Source organism: Gallinula chloropus (genome assembly GCF_964237585.1).
Source record: "Gallinula chloropus genome assembly, chromosome: 2".
Taxonomy (NCBI): domain Eukaryota; kingdom Metazoa; phylum Chordata; class Aves; order Gruiformes; family Rallidae; genus Gallinula; species Gallinula chloropus.
Genome location: NC_140086.1, coordinates 11,742,460 through 11,763,419, shown reverse-complemented (window position 1 = coordinate 11,763,419; position 20,960 = coordinate 11,742,460). Strand labels below are relative to the sequence as shown.

Here is a 20,960-nt window from a genome sequence, read left to right as displayed (position 1 = left end):
TGGTAGTCGTAGCCCCATGGTGTGCCCATACTCAGTGTGACATTAATTTAAATAAACCATGCAAATTGAGGGGGGAAAAAAAAGAAAAAAAGAAAAAGGACCAGGGTACTCTGGGGGCTGACTGATGTCATTGCGAGACCTCTCCATTATTTTTCAATGGTATTGGCAATCTGGAGAGGTTCCAATTGACTGGAAGCTGCCAAATGTGGTCCCAGTTTTAGAAGGGTAAGGAAGAAGACCCTGGTAATTACAGGCCTGCCAGGCACCTCAGTGCCTGGTAAAATTATGGAGGAAATCATACTGGGAGTTATTGAAAAACACCTAAAGGACAACACAGTCATTGGTCACAGCCAGCACGGGTTCAGAAGAGGAAGGTCCTGTCTGTCCAATCTGATTTCCTTTTATGAGGTCACCCATCTGGTTGACCAAGGGAAACCAGTTGATGTTAGTTTTTTGGATTTCAGTAAGGCTTTTGATACTGTGTCTCACAGTGTCTCGCTGGACAACATGTCTAGCATACAACTAGACAAGGCCATGATGCATTGGGTGGGCACCTGGCTGATTGGTTGGGCCCAGAGGGAGATAGTAAATGGGGTTACACCTGGCTGGCAGACAGTCACTAGTGGGGTTCCCCAGGGCTCCAGTTTAGGTCTGGTTCTTTTTAATATTTTCATAAATGACTTGGCACAGGACTGGAGGGTGTCTGAAGTAAGTTTGTAGATGACACCAAATAGGGAGGAGCTGTTGACTTCATTGAGGGTGGAGAAGCCTTGCAGAGAGACCTGGACAGATTAGAGAGCTGGGCAATCGCCAACAGCATGAAGTTTAACAAGGGCAAGTGCCAGATTCTGCACCTGGGAAGGGGCAACCCTGGCTACCCATACAGACTGGGGGATGTAATACTGGAGGCCAGCCATACTGAGAGGGATTTGGGGGTCTTGGTTGACAGCAAGTTAAATATGAGCCAGAAGTGTGCACAGGCAGCCAGGAGGGCCAACCAAGCCAGGGAGGGGATTGTTCCACACTACACTGAGCTGGTGTGGCCTCACTTGAGTACTGAGTGCACAGTACAAGGGACACAAAACTACTGGAGAGTGTCCAGAGGAGGGCAATGAGGATGGTGAAGGATCTGGAAGGGAAGCCTTAAGAGGAGAGGATGAAGTCCCTTGGCTTGTTCAGTCTGGAGAAGAGGCTATGGGGAGACCTCATTGTGGTCTGTGGTTTCCTTATGAGGGGGAGAAAAGGGACAGGTGCTGATATCCTTTCTTTGGTGACCAGTGATAGAACCTGAGGGAACAGTACGAAGCTGCAACAGGGGATGTTTAAGTTGGATATTAGGAAGAGGTTCTTTACTGAGAGGGTGGTCGGGAGCTGGAACAGGCTCCCCATGGAAGTGGTCACAGCACCGAGCTTGACTGAGTTCAAGAAGTATCTGGATGATGCCCTCAATCCCATGCTCTGACTTGTCTGGCCCTGTGTGGAGCCAGGAGTTGGCCTTGATGATCCTTACGGGTCCCTTCCAACTCAGGATATTCTATGATTCTGTGGTTGTGTGACCACCCTCTCCTCCCACAAATACTTCCTACTGCGGAAAAGTTAATGAAAAGATAGGAGTTTGCAGGGGAATAAACATGTGAAATGTGATAAGAGATGTCGTGTAACAGCCTGTCCCTTTCCTCTCTTCAAAGGTCCCAGTACCACGCATCCCACTGATCCAGAGCAACATTTGGAGGATCCCTGCAGCATGGTTCTTTCGGTAGCTCACAAGGATTTTTAGGATATAGGATGTATGGACCTCCAAAACCCTCTGGAGAACGTCGGCTGCAGATGAAAGCATCTGGAAATTCCTTCCATCTCTTTACCTTGTTTTTTCCTGGGTTGTCCCATGTGATTTGGTAAGGAAGCCTCTCTGGCCTGAGGATTACAGCAAACTGGTCACTCACTGGAATACCTCCCGTTGCATTTTCCCAGAAATGGGAATTTGCCCAGCAGAAGGATATTTTTTTCTTCTCCTGGAGCTTTTTGCAGTGCAGCAATGGCCATATCCAAGAGGTATGTAGATGGTTTTCTTGTTCACCATCTGTTTTGCTTTCCTGATGTTTAGGAATAAATAGTTTTATTTCATTATTAGCCTCTGCTAAAAGCAAGACCTCGGTGCCATGCTCTGAAGGTGGCTTTTCTTTGTTAGGGAAAACCTATTTGAGATGTTTGTGTGGAGAAGTGGGGCCAGCTGCTCCTGAAGGTTGTGATGTCCAACCTGAAATTTGCATCTGAGGAATGGGATGGGGGTGCTCATATCTACTGTTCTTTATTCCTCTTCTTGGACTACCCGGGACCCTTGGGCAGCTGCCTGCTGTGTTTGTAACCTGCAGCTGGCAACATCTGTGTGTAGATCTGCTTGTTGGGCTTCATCGTTTTATGGTTTCAAAGGAGATGACACGAGTGTTTAATCCACTTATCCTCTTCTTAGTTTAACAATATTTCTGCTGTAGAATGTCATTTTGAGGATGATTTATCCCATAAAAAAAAGGAGATGGCTTGAAATTTTAAAATGAAACTATTCAGTACAGACATGGATAACACAGTGCTGTAGTGACAATGAGCAAATTTGCATTTTTATAGTCACTTGCAATGAGTTACAAGGGTTTGTGATGGTGACAAGCTCTTTTCCTTTATTTTTTTCCCTTTAATACCAGAACCAGGTCGTTGTGTTGGTCTTGGTGGCTATCATTTTGCTGCAAAAGTCATCCTTTATGGCAGCTGAATGATTTTGGGTTGAATCTGCTCATGTGTGTGTGTGAACAGATCACTCTTAAGGTGTAGAGGAAAAAGTTAGCCCTTTGGGTCTAGCTTGGTTTATTTATTTATACTATAGAAAGAGGAGGTGCTGAAGGGAAAGGGCTGAAAATGCTTTGCTGTGCATTTAGTCTGCATTCCCATCAGTATTTGTGAGGTATTTAAAGTTTTATCTTCTTGCTTCGTAAGCGTGATTTCGCATCAGATTAAAGGAAGGAAATGGGGGGATAGAGCGTGTGCAAGGTGGTGGGGGGGAGGAGAACAGAATCGTCGCCTCTTGAATTCGACTGCGACCCATAGGCGAAATGGAGATGGTAGAAAAAGATTAAGGATAAAAAGGTTCTTTGCTTTAACCTGTGGCAAAGGCAAGTGCTTGTGGTGCCTCTGCCAGAGGCTAGAATTAACGCAGGGTTTTGGTGGGTGAAGAGCAGCATCGTACCAGGTTGGTGAGCATGGTTGGTGGCCAACCCTTGTGCAATGTGGTTGCATGAGATGGGACCTCCTCCGGGACGAGGATTTCCTGGAGGATCAGCTGGTAGTGTCTGGAAGCTCAGCTAGGAATATCTGGAAGATCCGACTCCTTGGGGAACATGGAGACTCCCCAGCATTGCTTGCATGGGTGTTGTCTGCTGCAGAGGCATCCCCTCAGACCAGGATGTTCAAGGTTTGACTTCCATCCATTGAACTTGCTTTGCTCACTCGGCATGGTTCAGTCTGGCTCAAATGATAAAGAAAATGCACTGAAAAATGATTGTATTTCTTCTGCGTGATGCAGCGCCTCTTCTGTATGTCTCAAGGCTTCCTCTGATGGCCAGGAGAGAGGAGAAAGGCAGATAGAAAATAGCTATTTTTCAACTGCCTCCATCTGCACCTCTCCAGAGTCACCATATAATTTTACTTGTTTGCAAGGGTTCACATGTGAAATGTTGCTTGGCATTATGGATACTAGGATTTAGGTTTTCTCTTCTCCCCTAATTTTTTGTCCTTCAGCACACAGGAACAATGCACTAAACTCAACTAAACACTCCTCAGAATCCCCTGGGCCAAATTCCACTCTTGTTTAGATTTGCAGAATGCTGGTTCCCAGTGATGTCCCTGGCTGGGGTTTCCCGTGGCTTTGGCATGCTGGGATCCCATTCCACTGTCCTCCCAGTCCTGCTGCATGTGCTGAGTGGTGGGTACCACTGTATAGCAGCTCTGGCAAGGGCTTTTCTCAGAGCCTCCTGATGCTGTGCATCGAATTAAGAAATGGCTAAAAATCCAGGATTTGGCTGTATCTTTGGCTTGGTTCTCAGCCCTTCATTAGGAGATGAGAGTTTTCCTTCCTTAACTTGAATTAACTTTCATGGGTGGGCAAACCATTCTGTGTGGGTTGATGAAGGAAGTTGTTCAGCCCGCCTTTTCTCTCTCAGGAATACAGAACACAGCTTTCCCAAGACTGAGATACCGGGTATTTTATTAACTACCTCCAAACAACTTCTAAGGCACCTAGGAAAGAAGGATCACTAGCAGTTCAAGCTTTTTCTCTACAATTAAAGAGAGCACCATTGTTACCTAAAGGCCTTTCGGAGTTTTCCTTTGTTTGCTTTTGTGGGTTGGTTTGGGGGTTTTTTTGGTGGCCAGCTTGATAAAGATGTTGCAAACTAGATCTTCCCTTGTTCCTACAAGCCATGAAAAGGTCCTTTGTCAGCAGTGGATGCATCGAATGAGCTTTTTTCTTTTGTATATAGTAGGATATTGGGCTTTCCTCCTTTCAGGCAAAGAAAAACCTAATTAGAGCCCTGAACACCTCTGGAAGACTTGGAGCCTATGCAAAAAATGTGTTTATTGGTCTCCTCCCAGGTCTTGTTGCTCAATTTCTTCCGAGGAGCATCTCTGTAATTTGATGTGAGAGAATTCCTTGGGTTTCCTCTTGTTTAGAGAACCAAAAGAAGTGTAAACACTGCTTGTTTGCAGATTTCTTCATGGATCTTGAGAGTGAGAAGATGCGTTGGCTGCAGTACAAGCGGTGCTCAAGGTCACCCCAGAAAGTGGGGTATCAGTTGCTCTGCTCTGGCGGTGCAGTCCCTTTGATGCTTCTGGAGTCGCCTGCTTGGGAACTGACCAAAACATGCCCATTACTTGGCTAAGCAAGAGCAGCCCCAGAGGTCCTTGCCTGCTGCATTGCATGAGTCTGTGCTGGCACTGAATGAAGAGAAGAGCTCTGTGATAAGTGCTCCCTGAGCCTTTCATTCTGCATTGCCCCTCACAAAAGGAATCCCAGCTGTCCCAGGAACTCGCACGAGGTCTCGTAGGCACCTGAGAGCCTCGTGGTACCTGGGGGTGGCCCAAGAATTAAAGCTTGACAAGTATTTCAGTTGCAAATTTACAGCTGTCTTTTATGGGGGAGAGAAATCATCTCAGGTTTTGTGTAGAGCCAGTCTCATCCTACAAGGACACTGAACAGCTTCAGAGGGAGAGTGATTTGTGGGCTCTCCCGTGGGTCAGCATCAGCATCCAGGCCAGGGGGCTGCTAGGAGCAGCCCTGGGTGCCAGTGAAAAGGTGGAACTCCATCAGCATTTAAAATGCTGGTAAAATAGCAAAGGCTTTTACAGCCAGGGTGCAGAGCATAGGGGTAAAGTGTCCTTTAAGGGGGTAGGTCAGATGCATGTTATTAATTAAAACAAAATCAAACCCACAGCAGAATGTTTCAGTTTGGCTGCTGGTGAGGGTAATGCATTTGGGTGTGTATTTCACAAGCCACATAACTGATTCTAAAAATCATGGATAGGCTGCATCAGTGTTAACGATGATGGGATGGAGTGAAAAGCAGCCCTGGCCTATTGCAGGGATGTTCTTGTCAGGACTAACCCCTCTCACTCTCACTCCAGAGGAATTTTTTAGTGCCCAGCACAGACAAGCACTGGAATTGTAGGTTTGCAGAAGTTTTCAAATCTCTCCCCAGCTGGCAGCAAATAAAGGAATTGCAAGTATTTCTTGGTTTAAGGAAAAAAAACCCTAAACAACCTCAAAACTATAAAATAAATTTGACATTGAAGTTTTTTTTTTTTTAGGAAGTCTTACTTTCTTTATGGTTTTGTGAGCTGAATGTATCAAAGCTGGCCAAGGAAGAGGATTTAACCTACAGATGCTGCTGTGTCTTGGTTGATGGTTTCCTGCTTCTAAAATTACTTCAAATTCTCTAGAATTGGAGCTGAAACTAGTTTCAGCTTTCAGTTTGTGGGCAACCTAAGTTACCACTTCAGCAGGCTGGATTTGCAAGGGTTGGGGTCAGCAAATGCAAGTTCAAAGTTGAACTGCCCAAAGTCCATTTGCCACAGTATTTACAGCGGAATCTTTGGATTAGCTTCTCCCCCTGCTCAGAAAAAGTGCTCCATAGGGTCTGCCCTTCTCTTTCGGGAGCTTGCTTTCAGCATCTCAGCGTGCCCAAACTTTGTACCATCTTTGCAGAGCATCTAATTGGGGACATGCAAGGCCATATTTCTATTTATTTCTATTTATTCCTATTTGTGTATATTTTAGTCTCTATAAATAAATAAATATTAATATATTTCAAAGGTCTGAAATGATTCTGCTCGTGTGTGTTGAATGGTCCCCTTATCGCTTCAGGATGTCGCTGGGCGCTTTGTATTGGGTAAAGCATCCGGGTCATTACTTTCAGAATAAAAATCTTTCTTAATGTGTGATTTTTTGCTTTTTCCCTGTGAGTGCCTGCATCTGCAGGTGCCCACTTACTATGCACAGTAAAATACTTAACTATCTGCTGGTTTAGGTTGCGGAGGAGCAGGGAACTATCACAAGACGTATCGCTGCTACAGCCAGCAAAGCAAGAGTATCTGCTCAGCTCCTGAATCCTTTGCATTGCTTTGAGGGGCTCTGCACAGCTGAAGGTGTTGACAGGCTGTTTTCTTGGGCTCCCATCTGCCGAGCAGCATTATGTGGATTAATATTGAGGAACTGGTAGTGAAATTTGTCTCATGCCACGAAAATGTAAAGCCTCCGGAGCTGGCTGGCATCCCAAGGCTGCGAGAGGCCCTTGGAGGGGGGCCGTTCGCTGGAGGTGGCGGGATTTGCACCGTCCCAGAGCTGTGAATGGGACACGATCTGAAGACTTTGTAATTAAGTTTAAATCATCTCCAAGCTGGTCTGGTTGCTGATTTTGGGCACCAGGCACAAACTGCCAGGCAGGAGCAGCTGCCGTGGGGCGAGCTTGCTGCAGAGGGAGGGCATCTGCCTGATCTTACAGTCCTGGAGCCCAGGTCAGAAACACAAAGTTCTACTTTGGCAATTTTCTATTCTTAAGGTGTTTCTTAAACTGGAAGCGAATCTAGCACCCATCCTCCTGGTTTTTCCTAGGCAGTGTTTTGGGGATCCTGTGGTTTCACCCTCTCTGCTTTTTCAGGAAATGATCATTTTGCTGCCTCCTTTTTACCTTTGCAGCAAAAAGGGGACCTGAGCATGTGCTCTGCTGCTGTGCAATAAAAAAAAAACCTATACATTTTTTTACAGGTTATTGTAGACAAGTTGGGGGATGGGGCACAGATGCTGCTCAGCCCCGGTGCCTCAGGAAGGTGGACCCCTGCCCATCATTCAGGTGAGAGGTCCAGCTCAACACCCCAGTTTGCCTGGCCAAAGGGGAGTGCTGGGGGCAATCACAGGGGTGCTGAGCAGTGCTGGGACCCCCACGCTGCCCCGGCTCCCCACAGGCTATGGGGCAGGGGGTGAGCTTTTGCTGCCTTTTGGCTTGGCCACCTCCATGGCATGGATGTGCTGAAGTGACATCACCCTCCCTGCTGGTACCATCGCTTGGCTTTTATGAAGCTCTTAGCAAGGAGCAACACTTTTTCTGCTGGGGTCCCTGCACAGATTTATCCAGGTCTGGATTTACATTGGCATCAGGTGGGTTTCATTTAATTTCACCTTTGCCCTCCTTAAAAATTAAATACCGAGGTACTAGGAAGAGCAGTAATCTCCCAGATAAGCATTTTTTCCCTGCTCTCCAGTAGTTCACGGGGGAGCTGGCTTGGGCTGCCTGTGGATGACTAAGGAGGAAATTCTTTTTTGCTTAGGATAATGCTGAAAGTTGAGTGGAAATTTTTTTTTTTTTTTTTTATCATGGGTTTATCACTTCCTCCCTTCAAATTCCTAACTCTTACTGTGCAAGGCAGGAAAAAAGTAATGGTCATCACAAGTCCTGGAATTTGCCTTCTGTGGAAAAGATGCTCAACAACTAAACAGGGCGCTCTGGTTTGCTGTGCGTTACCGGGGGGGGAATTTGCTTCGTGTCCACTTAAATAAATGGTAAGAGTCATGAATATTCTAGCAGCTACCATCTTTCAGATGTGGGGTGTCTTTTTTAATGTTGGAGTTAATTAACGCTCATATCTCTTGAATATAGGTGAGTGTGAGCCTGCTTATTGTACAGATGGGGAGGAGGTTTGGATTTATCACGGGTCGCTGGGAGATGGCAGGGTCAAAGTCAAGTTTATGTGTAAAGGGTTTCTGGTTCACTTTGTTAATCTCCAAACCTCCCCTTTTCTTTATAGAGGATCTGGATGGTGTGTAGCTAGAGAACACAGATGGAGTTTGGCCAGACTGGCACCTTTGGGGAGGAGGCTGTGTTTTTCAGCTCAACGTGTGTTTATTCTCTCAGCGTTTGCTTCCCGGCGGCGTTACCGTGATCGTGCTGTCGGTCCTCCTGCAAAGCCTTGGCAGTGCTGCTGAAAAGCTTTGACACTGCAAAGCATTGTTTACTTGTGAAAGTATTATTCTGTTTTGAATATCTATTATTCATCTCTTGTGCTAAAAGTGACATTGTATCATAAAATTGCTCTTAGATTTCAGAGCTTTGAGGAAAAGCTGGTTTTTGTCCCCAGCTCCCTGTGACAGTGCTGGGAAGTGCTTTACCCTTTGTATCTCTGTAGTCCTCTTTTATGAATTGTGAGTGATGGCAGGAAAGTATAAAAGAGCACAGAGGAGCTGGTTTTGATGTTCATAAAAGGCTTTGATAAAAGATGCAGCACATAGGCTTGATATTATTTCCTATTTTTAACTTCTTAAGAGCATGAGGCGCTCAGATCCAATATTTATGTAAAAGGGGAAAGGGGGGCTATATTTCCTTTTTTATCTTCTTTTTTTTTTTTCTTTTTTTCTAGGACCAGGTGAATTAAATTAGGAAAGTGTGTCTCTTCTGCACCCCGGTAAAATTCTGCTGTCTTCCATGAAACATTGGTAAAGCCAACACCACGGTGTTTATGGTGTGGGTGATGCTGGAAGAGGCTGGTTGTGGTTTCAAAGGCTCCTCAGTCACAGGCTTGTACCTTCAAGCTCAGTTACAGCTGGCTCTGGTGGACCCACCAGTCACGGTGATGTGCATGGTGAGGCATGCACGTCTCACAATGGGTCTCATCCCCCAAGATCTGGAGACGTAAAACATGGTAAAGCCAGGGCAGCCTCTCTCCTTTCTCTGAAAGCCAGAGTACCATGAAGACATCTCTGTAATAAGTAGCTTTGCTTGCTCCGTAGACATGAGAGGCTGCGTGCCGGCTGGGTAATTGGGGTTTTACTGATGAAAGCGCTTGTCATTATTTCTAGCCTTTTACATGTTGCTGTCTCCTCTTTAATCTCATTTATCAGCATGGCTTGCATGTGGTGTGCCTGTGTACCCGTGCATATTCATGTGTATGGACATACAAGCGCACCCACAGCATCCCACCAGGCGCTTTCTGGTGTGCGTGTGAGCAGGCACACCCGGGTAGTGGGAGGTGTGTGAGGAGGGGTGTGGGTAGGACATGCACGCGTGGCACTGACATGGCCATTTGCGCAGTCGGGTTCTTCATCCATGCAAGGGCCTGTGTACTGGGTATTGAGGCTGATGATGATGTCAGCTTGCATACCTGGCCTTGAGATCCACAGAAGTCATCCTGTTGCTTGACACTGCGTTTTCTGTTTTATTGGGGTGAAATGGCTTGAAACACCCTGTGCTTGGGAGAATGGGTCCTGTTATCCCCCGGAGAACCCCAGGACAGCAACCTTGCCAAGTCCCATGTTGTTACAGTGCTGATACGGAGTTTATCTTGATGGGGTGAGCTCAGAGATGGCTGTCAGTGGACTGTCAGAGTGTGCACTCATCCAAGGGGCCATTCACATCAGGTGCTGGGTTTGAAGTAGCTGGACTTGAACAAAGACATCCCAACCTCTCATCTGAGGTGAATAAGCACCTTCTGCTCAGTTCTTACGCAGGAACTCTCATGCAAAACCATAAAAATGAAGGTAATTACCAGCCTTGGGTGGTCATTGGAAGATGCTGAGAAGCGTATTTGCTTGGACGGCATCTTCCTGCCTTTGGTGTTCCTCTGGAGCTTGCAAAGCTGGATGCTGAGCATCTACATGCTGAGGCATTCCTCTGGGATGTGTTGGCATAGCACTATGTCTGATGGATAGCTTTGCCTCTCGTGCTTTTGTGGCAGTGAGTCCCCAGTTACATTTCAAATGGAAGACTGCAGGACTGTTTAACTGGGCCCATAGGTGACTTTATGGGATGAATAAATTGAAATGACCACATCTGAAACACACAGTGTAATTCTTTTTTTGGCCCACTTTTCAAACTGTATAACACCGTGTGCAAGAAGGTGCTGTCGTCCTGTGCCGCATGACTTGTTGGACGTGGCTAGCTTATAGCAGAAGCATGTCAACACATGCAGGTGTCTTTTCAGGTTCTGATAGGTGGTCCAGTTAGCCAAAAGGTTTGGGTATCCTCAGTCATTCTGTAAGGTACGGGTGGACTTTGTTGTGCTGTTAGTATAGACACTGTGGTAAGTTGGAAAAGCTGTTGCTGAATCCAGGAGAGACAGAAGGGACAGGTCAGGGTAGGATTTGTTGACCGGAGGGACACTGTGCTGTGCCATGTCTGCAGCAGGTCGGTTGTATGGGCTTGGATACTCAAAGGTGTTTGCAGCCTGCTTGGTGCATGCTGGGCAGCAGCTCAGGTGCTTCAGTTGTACTTCCAGAAGCAGTCCAGCCTCCTCAATATGAGTTGGCAAGGAGGAGCAGGCTCCAGAGCACACTTGGGGACTCCCCAAAACCCAGGACTCTGTGGCATTGAGCAGAGCTGTGCTGAAGCATCTGATGAAGCATGGACCTTGGCTGGAGGGAGCTGCGGTTGCTCTTCTTTTGAAAGAAGCTGGGAAAGGTGCCCCAAAACAACCACCGGAGAAAGTGTCCAGATGAAAGGTCTGGTAAGCATCAGGGTCCCTTCTGCTGTGTTTTCAGGCTCTTCTGTAATCAGCTGTCATTTTGGGATCTGGGCATATTGGACCTCAGGGAGTATGGATTGAAACTTAAACAAACAGTGACTCTTCTATAAATATTTAGCTTGCTCTGTTTAGGAGCTGCTGGGAGCAGAAGACAAAATAAAAAGTTCATGACTGTCTAAAAGAGCTATCGGAGGATGGCACTCGGTCACCAGGTTGGATGGCAGTGTAGGCTTTTGAATAGCTATTTCTCCTCTTTCTATTTTCCTGTCAAAAATGATGCATTTAAAAGCATCCTTTAAAAGCAGAGACGTGAGGTTGCCCCCTTGCAGTATTTACATGGCTGCATTGGGGATTCACATCAGTGTAAAAGTCTTCTTCAGCTGGAGTGGTTGAGCTCGGAGCCCAAGAGAAGCCATGGTACTGAGTAAGTGAATGAAGTTCCCTGGCCCTACACATCTGTATTTGCAAATTTGGACTGGTCATCTGAAGTATGTCCATCTGCATGGAAGGAGGGGATGTGTCTCTGAGCATGTGCTCTTATCTGGCCACCTCTATACCAGGACAGCAGCTTGCACCAGGGCTGGCTGCTGACAAAGGAGCTGGGGTCCCTGGTGGGGCTTGTGTAGACAACGCTAAATCTTGAGTTGCCATATTGTTCCTGCTCTTGCAAAAGCCTCGATAGTGAGGTAAACCTATCCCTATCAGCCTTTTTTGCCTCTTAAATATGAAGATAATATCCTTTTTTTACCTTGTAGAGCTCTTGCAAGAATGGGAAAGAATGAAACGTGCTGATAAGAAACGGTATCAGCAGCAGAGACAGGCAGAGCCATGCCTGCTTTCAGCAAGCAGAGAGCTTTGCTGCACACAAAGAGCCTGGGATCATTGATTATAAAAAAGAAAAAAGATCAATCATTGATTATAGCTCTTCTAATAAAAAGTCATTGCAGTTGGGCCGGGTGACTGTAGGTCCCTTCAACTGAACTACCCTACCCAACCATATCCTACCTTACCTCACCCTACCCTGCTGATATAACAATATTAGGCATGCCCCACGAGGCACTTTGCAACTCTTCACATTGCCTCTGTCTCTGGTTATAGCATCCTGGGGCTGTCTCAGCTAGGATGCTCGATGCGCCCCATCCCCATGCTCAGCTGCTTTGCCTGGGAGATTAATAGCGGGGGAGCAAATGCCAGGGAAGGATGGGTAAGAAAAAGGTAAATTCCTCATTTGCCACTTTTGGGGATTGAAAGAAAATGTCAGTGTTTGAGTTGGATGTGGTGGAGGGCTTGATGGTTTTTCTCTTTCAATAGTTTCTTTTAGTACCCTTCCTAATTTAAAAGGAGGGGTTTAAATTATTAATGTTTTGCCTCTGAAGCAGAGGGATTCCAAAGCCTTGGCAAATCTCTGCTAAACCATCTAATGTAGAAAAGAGCCTCGTGGATTTTCCCAACTCCGTCTTTGACAGAAGCCCCTCCTTGTGCCCATGAGAAGCACTAAATCTGCAGAGGTGGACAAAGAGCTTGATTGATGTGGAAGGTAGTTTTCTCCAGTGGTGTTTGGCCAGAAAACATAAAGATGATAATGATTTTTATTTTTTGGCATAGCCCTTGCCAAGCTCTGTGTTTCTGACTGTTGCTGAAGCAACACTGTGCTGTGGGTGAGTGCCAGTGCTCGCTCCGGGGTGCTCCGGTGCTGTCTGCAAGGGTTGGGTGCCCTTACCCGGTTATTTTGGCCCCGATCCGTGCAGCATTCTGGAGGTGAGAGACAGCTGAAGCTTCAGACATCGATCCTCACCAAAGCTGTAGTTACAGCTCATGCCTCTGGTAAGATTTACGACATACTTGCCCGCTAAACCTCCCCATTCACTTTGGGCATTTGTCCTGATTTTGTACCAAATCTCCTTCTTGCTACTTGAACTAAAGAATAAAGTATTATAACTTTGGCTCGGGGCAGCTGTCCAAGGGATATATTGGGATACACTTGGCCTTTGAAAAGAAGGACTTCAGTCTCCAGCCCTGTCAGTCCCACTGGCTCCTGGAAGTTTTCCTTCCAAATGGTTACTTCAAACCTCAGAGAAGAAGTTTGTGTTTTTTTAGAGCTATGATTAATACCGTTTTTACGCTTCGTTGCAAAATGCCACACAATGAAGGAGACCAGCGGGGTGGTGGTTTATAGGGGGGGAATTAAAAAAAAAATAAAAAAAATCATCAAACAAATGCTTTCAGATGCTGTTTTGGAAGAGTGATGAGTGTGTGTGTGTTATATAATCTCCTGCAAACTGAGGGGTTGCATTCCTATTAAAAGGAAGGGAAAAAAAGACTTAAACCTCATCTATGGAAAGAATGTCAGAAATAGTTGAGAAGTTGAATAATTACAGCCTTTTTGCACCAGGTCAGTGAAAGCTAAGTTAACGTGTGGGATTGTGATGCAAGACGTCTTTGCAGTGCCAGAATCACAGAATAGTTGAAGCTGGAAGGAACCTCAGGAGGTCATCTGGCCCAGCCTCCCATCCTGAGCTGAGCCACCTACAGCCTATTGCCCAGGACTGTGTCCAGGTGACTTTGGAATATCTTCAGGTACGGAGGTTCCACAATGTCCCTGGCAAGCTGTGCCGCAGCTCGGTTATCCTCACCATGAAAGTCAGCATAGTGTGTTGTGTTTCAGCGAGCTGGTCATAGGTTCCTGCTCATTCCTGGTGCAGCTTGGACAGTTTGGGGGTGTGTGTGTGGTTTGGGGTTGGAGTTTGTGTGAGCATGTGGAGGACGTGTCTGCAGTCGAACCCTGTGTCTTGGGCTGAGCGATGCTTGGTGTGGGAGCTTGGGAGCTGGACAGCTTGGGCACAGGGTGCCAAAAAGGGTCCCCTCATTGGCTTGTATGGAGGCTTGCTGTGTGATGGCAAAGTGTCTGAGAGCTTGTGGTCCCTCTGGTTTGGTTTTGAGGCTGTACCTATAGCTTAGTATCCAGGTAGCTCTGCTGACCTTTGCTTCACTTCCCTCGACACCTTGTGCCTATTCCCAGACAGCGTGAGGGCCTGAGTCACTTTGCCACAGGAATGTGGGACTCAGTTATCAGCACAAAATGAGCCTAATTACGCCTTTGAAGTGCTCAGCGTCAGTGGAGCTGCAGCATCAGGTGCTTTCCCGGAAAGCCCCATCTCAGAGGCAGACCCTGTGAAAAAGAAGCCGAGCGGTTTGCATGTGGCTGTGTGCTCAACGTGTCCCCGACTTGGGGACACAGAAGATGCCAGTGTACGTGGCGGGGAGGGAGTCACCTAAACCCCTGTGAGGACGTTTGGGTCAGCACAGATTTGTCTCCTGGTGGCTTCGTGTGCATCCCTCACACATGGGGAACAAAAGCAAAGCCTTAAACTACAGACAGAACCTGGTGCTCCTGCTTGCTCTCTAGTGTTTCCTCCCACTCCCCTCCCCGGAAAACAGTAGCTCTTGGGATTTTTGCATTTTTTTTTTCATAAACCACTTCCTTTTGACATTGTTGCAGTTGCTGGTAAAGTGATGGACTGGCAGGAGCAAGGTGATAGTTCCCAGTTAGCGCTGCCACTGTCTCATCAGCGTGTTGAGCCCTCGCGCCAGTGACAGGGGTGTTTTCTCATTAAAAATAGACCACAGACAATGCCACTTCCTGAGGACTGTGATTTATCATTTAATAACAAGTGGTTACTCATTTCCTTTGGAAAACTTTCTGGAAGTGTTATTTTGCTTTCTCCCCTTGCTTCCCCCCCTTTTTTTTTTTTTTAATTTCCTTCAAAGCCCTGCATTACCCTTCAGAGCCACTGCGCCTGGTAAATGAAGTGTTCCCTTTGCAAGTGGAAATCATATTTATGATTTAAAGATCATGAAAAAAACCCCAACAAACCCAAATCTTAACCCTTTGGGTGTGAGCTTTTCTTTGTAAGCTCCTGCAGCCCTGAAGTTCTAGCTCAGCCAAGGGAAACAGCAATGGGGAGACAGCTTGGTAGGTGAGACTTGAAGAAAAGCAGTGGTGCTGATCCCCAGCGTGGAATGGATGATCTGCTTCGCCTGACTTGAAATGAAATTTCAAATAACTGCAGTGCTTGTGTTGCCTGAGTTGCCAGCTCTTAACTGTGATACCTCCTGTTGTAGCAAGTTCTCCTGAAGGATGGAGGGCTTGCAGGTAAACTCGTGCCATGTCTGGTATTTCAGTGACTTTACTAAAAAAAAAAAAAGACCCTAAAGAGAAAAGTGCTGATTCTTGAGGAAATGCTGACAGCTTGATAAACAAACTTGGGAAATGCGCTGAAGATGAAATCATCCTAAGTGGGTACTTAGGAAGCTGACAGAAATGACTTGCTGTTGGATTCAGAAGGCATTGTGAGGGTCCGTTGCAGATTTGATAGCAGATGACAGAGGATACAGAAGATAAAATGCAATCAGAGACCTTGCAGGTGCTTTAGGTGAGCTGCAGAGGTGGTTTGGAGACAGGAGAAATACATGCAATAAAGTGCAGAAAAGTGCTCTTGGAAATGGGTGCACGTACCCAGAATGAGCAGTAACAGATTAACTGGAGGAAAGGATCCGGGAACTGCAGTGAATCACAGGCTGATGTGAATCAACAGTCAGATGCTGTTACAAGAAAGACAGATCTTGAGTAGCCCACAGAAAAATGGCAAAGGTAGAAATTCAGCCTCGGTTGTCATATAAAACCTCAGTTGAAATACAGCTTCCAGGCTCAGCCCCTCTTTTTAATATGAAAGCAGGCGGCTTGGGAAGACAAAGCTTCTGTTTGGGAAACATGACTTAGAAGGAATAGCCTGGAAGGTTTGCATGTGTTAAACCTAGGAAAAAAGCAACTTGCAGGTGTTGGGCCGTGGTCTGATGGGATGCTGTCTTCAGCAGTGATTTTGGAGCCAGGTGCTCTCCTGGTGTTGGCGGTACTGCAGCTCATCGTGTGGTCATCTGTGTAGCCACAACCTGCATGTCCACACTGAGCTGGCACGAGGAGTGTTGGTTAGTATGGGGAAAGCTGAAAAGTGCCTCCCAAAACTCTTTCAAAGTATGGGTACGCGGTTTTGCCGGGACAACAAGTGGCATGCGGGAAAAGGGAGGAGGGCAGGGAGAGAAGAGGTGGCTGAGCATCTATTTGGAGTTGACACTTGAAGGGAATACAGCAGATTTGAGACATCCAGGAAAGTGCTATAATACAGTACCCGGTGTCTCTCCATGCCTGTGGACAGGACTAGAAGAGAATTGTGTATGGGGAAGCGCTTCTCTGGACTCTGTCTTCGTCTCCATTGTGCCTGGTAGCAGCAGGGTAGGCTGGCATTTCTCAGAACGTAGGCTCCAGCTCCTGGTGGTGGTGGTGAAGGAGAATGAGCAATGCTGGAGCTGGCCCAAAACACGTTAGAAACCGCTTTGTTAGCACAGCAGCCCTTCCCGGGTGCTCGTCGCTGGGAACTGCAGCCGAGTCCTGCTTCCTTTTTGGCAGAGCTGCGCCAGTGTTGCCTGGGAGAGAGGCATGAAGGCAAACAAGCCAAGAGAGGGTTTGGGGCTGGGTGGCTGTCTGATGTCCCTTCTGGCCCAGCGTTTCTGCAGTCCTTGCATTCAGATTTTGGCATGGCTGCTGCCCCGGTCAGTCTGGCTGAGGCTGAGTGTCCCTCACACCTCCTGATGTTCTGAATCCAAATTTCCAACATTACTGCATCGGGCTTGGTTTTTTGGCTCTTGGGAGTAGTTTGGTTGACCACAAATTGGTCACTCTGTGCTGTGATGCAAGCTGATGATTTCCTCCCTGTGGGTGCTTAACCAAATACCTCTACATCTGCCATCCGACGGTGATGTTACCCGGCTGGTGTTTGCAGCTGGTGGGAATGCTCTGGAGCTGTGCAAGCCTCAGTGATTCAATCTGATACTTACCGATTAAATGCTAAGTGCCTGGTCTGCTCTGCTGTACCAGCTGTACCCCACAGGGAAATAGGGGGTTTACTTCAAGAAGAAAGGACATGTTGGGTGGTTGGTAATAGGATGCATAGCATCAAAGCTGAAATAGCACGCGCTGGGTTTTAAAATCACAGAAGGATGTAGAAGTGCCTTGAAGGGGAAGATCGTAGATAGGCAGAGCTACTGGATATGCCTGGTCTTTTGGTGTAGGCTGCAGAGCTTTCCCCTGTGGTTTGCAGGCTTCCCTTGCCTCACAGCATCGCTTCACAGCATAGCAGAGCACAGGTGGGAGCCTTGCTAGGAGGATCCGGGCTTCAGTTCTAGCTTAGGTGATGTTAAAAAGAAAAATTCAAATTATTTGAAAAAAAAAAAAAACCCTATTAAAAATAAATGCTTGCTGTACTTGCCTGTGAGGTGTGTGACATGCTGGTGCTGAATCTGACTTGTGTTGATCCAGGCCGCTTGAAAAAATAAAGGTAATTCGTCTTAAAAAGGGGACAGGGAAAGTGAAGGGGAAACCAAGCCGTTGGCTATTCATTGCCTTTTCAAGGCTAACAGACTGAGGCTTACACTGAGAAGAAGTCAAATCCCGGAGCACCCCCCAATATCAAAAGCAGAGACCACCAGGTGAAGTCTGCTGGGCCACCAGCTTATGGGTGGGCTACTGGTAGAGAAGCTTCAGAGCTCTCTGGGTGCAGTCAGTCCAGTTGTAGTGGCATCTCGGGGCCGTGTCTTTGGGAGTGTGGAAAACCCCTCTTCAGTAAAATGCAGTGGGTGGTTTGGAGAGCACTGAAGGTCTTTACTTTCTTGAATGCACTAAATGGGCAGGGTGAGCCTCAGGCGTTGGGGGTGAGTGCTTTTTCTGGGGTTTTCTTTCATAGTTCCTTCCAAGTTTGCGCTTGAGGGATGCAGAATGATGTCTCTGGTCCTTGCTCAGCCTGCTTCTGCTTGCTTTCCTTCCACTGCTCGCTTCCTCAGCCACTTGATGAATTTTGCACTAGGATGACCTTCGCTCCTTTTCCTACCGCTACCTTCCTCGGTGTTCTGTTACTTCCCAAAAATGAGAGAACAAGAGGGGTGGGAAAGCCCCAATTCCCTCTCTGGAGGGCACCAAGCCTGGCTTGGAGACAGTGATGGGTGGCTGGAGGGGGAGCACGTTCCCCTCGAGGTGTGCTTGCGGTGCCGCTGCGGCGGGGATCCTGTATCCCCCCATCACTCTTTCCAGGCATGGGTGTGCTCTTCGCTAGCATCACCCTTGCCCTGCCTTTTCCAGGTGTTTCTCTGTGCAATAACACATGTCATATTAAAGAAAATAATGAAATGGGATTAAGCAGGAGCTGTAAGCCTTCTGGGTTGGGTCACTGCCTCTGCCTGGCTGACACAGGAAGGAGAAGCCGTTCCTGCAGAGCTGCTGCCATGAGTCCCTGGGCAAACAGCATTGAGTGCTGCCTGTGTGCAGCTGGCCAGGGCCCTCTGAGCAGCACCGGCTCTGCACCGAACCTTCCTCGGCCTGATGCACCATCGTGTTCTGCTCCTGGTGCTCATGGGGGGACCTTGCCTGGGGATGTCTCTGGATGATGGGGTCGTGACACTCTGGCGTGCTGCCATGCTTGTGTTGATGGGTGGGGTGGGGGTAGTCCTGATGGCTGTATCTACTGAAGTCTCCCTGGATGTAGCAAGTGTCAGGGTTGCCACAGGCTCCTCTCACTTGTTGGGGTGTTTTGGCTGCTCTCTGGTGCTCCCTGTGTTCTGGCTCCCTCCTTTTGCAGATTTGCACCCCATAATAGTTATTAGCATGTTCTAGCAGGGCTCTTTCTCTCTCTACTTGGGCTTGAAAAGCCACATGGAAGCGTCTGCTCATGCTTGGTCCAGGGGAGAATCCACGTCTTCATCTGTCCTTCCACCCACCCATGTGTCGGAGGAGAGGAGCTGGGTGTGAGTTTTTTGCCACCAGCCAGCCCCATCGTGATATTGGTGGTGATGGGGCATGTGAGCCTGAGGAAGTGCCTGTGTTTGGAGCTGCCACAGCTGAGGAGCCCCTGAGCTCTTTCGGGGGAACTGGTAATTAAAGCAGCAATTTGGGGGTTGATACGGGCGAAGGGGGAAGTGGGGTGTTGTGTCAGATGATCAAAGGTTCACTTTGGGAGTATGGAAGTGGAAGGGGCTGGCAGTGGTCCAAGCTGTAAGTTTCACTGCCCCCATCAGTGGGTACCAGGTAGCTCTCCCTTGATCCAGGCAGGGAAGCTGTTCATCTGGGAGCAGCATCCATCCTACTTTGCCACCATCCGTCATTCCTCTGCCTGCTTGCCCCAAAAATTGTTCCCAGAGGCTGATGTGGAGTCATAGCAATGGCAGGAGTTGAATAGGATGCAAGACCCCAGGTTGAGACACTGCCAGTACCTGCCAGGAGGTGTTTAATGCCTTTGTTCTTCCCTCAATGTGTTTGTCCAAGGGCAGTTGGCACTGCAAGGGGTGCTGAGCAGGTGGATACCAAACAGCATTTGTACCCAAGTGCATCATCCATCCTCTTGTCCTTTCTCCAATGAGAGCATCTCTCAGGTGGGCTCCCCTGGGCACCCCCCTGCCAAGAGCTCTGTGCCATCTTCCCAGGATGGATGCTCATGCCTGGAGGTCTGCCATGGCTTTGCTTTCACTTGCTCATTTCCCAGCATGCTTGCTCAGGGCAAGGCATCGGTGTGCTGAAAGCGAGGAACCTCTGCCTATGTCAGCAGAATGGGGACAGACCAGGCAGTGCTCTCCATCCTGGCTCACTTTCCCAATTTTCCGCTCACCTCCCTCCCACCAGAGGGGTCTGCTGGTGACCGTCCTCATGGTGAAGCCTTGCCCCAGCACCATCCTCCACTCTTCCTCCCTGCTTTTCCCTCCCTCTCTGGCTGCTGGGTTGCTCTAATCGACTTTGGCTTCTGTCCCAGGAACAACCTCTCAACACACACAAACCAGGAAGGCTAAAATAACACTTCAAAATTGTTAAATAAATAGCAATCGGGCCCTGCTAAATGGGAAATGCAGCCTAATTTGTTAAAGGTTTTTTTGTCCTCCCTTGGATGGGGGATTCGGCCAGGCGTGTGTGTGTGTGTGTGTGTGTGAAGTGTGTTTTGTAGCTTGTAATCTGCATGTCACGGTCCCAAGTGGGCAGAGAAGGGTTATGTGACTCCGAGTTACTAAACACTTACAGTAAAAGTGTAGTCATCCTGAACCTCATCCAGAGAGCTTTAGACTTTTTTTTTTTTATTTTTTTTTTTAAAGTTTTCTCTCTTTTTTTTCCCCCTTTTTTTCCCTTCCCTTCCGGCAGAGTGCTGCTGCGTCACTTGCATTCTTCACCCCAGCTGCCTTGTTGGGAAGGCAGAAATCCTCCCAGCCAGGCGGTAACTCTTTCCAGGCGCTTACACCCCGCTCCGTTCTCTCTCCAGGAGCTTTGTGCATAGGGCAAGTCCATCCCCTTCTCCCAGGCAAAGAGCAGCTGCCCACAGGGATGGAGGTGCCCATCCTCTCCAAACCTGAAGAAACCCGCTCATTTCCCCTTTGATTTTTTTAAGATCTTGAGCAAAAAGTAGAAAAACTTGTAGTTGTGTGAGGGAGTGGGGGTGGGACGCTCTGGGTGTTTGGAAAACACCCAGGGAAAAGCACTGCTGGCGAAGGCTCAGCTGAGCAAGGGCAGGGGTTGACTTGGGTACCAGAAAGTGTGTCAGGGTGAGAAACACGCTTCTTGGGAAGGATACGGGCAACCAGCTGCTTCCCAGCACACACCTCCCTGCTAGTGTTGGCCCTGTGGGAGCCCAGGAGGTCACGCTGGGGCTTTTGTTTTCTGTGCCTGGGTGCTGCACGGGCTGTGCTTGCCAGTTCTGCTTGTGATTCTTTCTGTCATCACTGAATCACAAAACTGTAGGGGTTGGAAGGGACCTGCAGTCCAACCCCCCCTGCCAAAGCAGGTTCCCTAGGACAGTTTGCACAGGTAGGTGTCCAGACAGGTC

At 47.8% G+C, this 20,960-nt stretch overlaps 1 long non-coding RNA gene across 3 annotated transcripts in view; it reads left to right on the top strand.

Annotated features, from left to right (window-relative positions):
* Positions 1–20,960, top strand: part of LOC311205641 — a 67,701-nt gene that overhangs the window by 40,176 nt on the left and 6,565 nt on the right. For all 3 annotated transcript variants that reach the window (XR_014618162.1, XR_014618163.1, XR_014618164.1), the window contains exon 2: positions 1,689–2,052. This is a non-coding gene — a long non-coding RNA (uncharacterized lncRNA). The remainder of the gene's footprint in view (positions 1–1,688; positions 2,053–20,960) is intronic.